General features: G+C 45.8%; 1 protein-coding gene across 2 annotated transcripts in view; it reads left to right on the forward strand.

Moving 5' to 3' along the window:
- LOC126403551 (uncharacterized) overlaps positions 1-449 on the forward strand; it is a 21,989-nt gene that overhangs the window by 10,307 nt on the left and 11,233 nt on the right. The gene's annotated exons all lie outside the window — the stretch shown is intronic.

Consider the following 449-nt stretch of genomic DNA (forward strand, 5'->3'; position numbering starts at 1 on the left):
TTACACAGGCGCAAGTTACGGCGCATACTGTGACGTCGGCTGCCTATAACTCCGTTTATCTCCGTTTATCTCAGTTTACATGCAAACGCGCAACCGGAGTTTTCCAAAATCTCCNGCTCAAGCCTTCCATGTATCCATTGTCACCATAGCAACATAGGTGGCACTTTTTACACAGGCGCAAGTTACGGCGCATACTGTGACGTCGGCTGCCTATAACTCCGTTTATCTCCGTTTATCTCAGTTTACATGCAAACGCGCAACCGGAGTTTTCCAAAATCTCCACTCTGGCCGGAGTTTTTAGAAAGACTCGTTTTCAGAGGAGAAATCTCCGTTTGCGTGTAAACAAAGGGCACAAACGAAGGAAGATGTCTCTATTTATCAAAATCACCGTGTACGTGTAAACGGCCTCTTGGAGGTTTGCATGTAAACTGAGATAAACGGAGATAAAC

Source organism: Epinephelus moara, chromosome 16 (genome assembly GCF_006386435.1).
Source record: "Epinephelus moara isolate mb chromosome 16, YSFRI_EMoa_1.0, whole genome shotgun sequence".
Lineage (NCBI taxonomy): Eukaryota > Metazoa > Chordata > Actinopteri > Perciformes > Serranidae > Epinephelus > Epinephelus moara.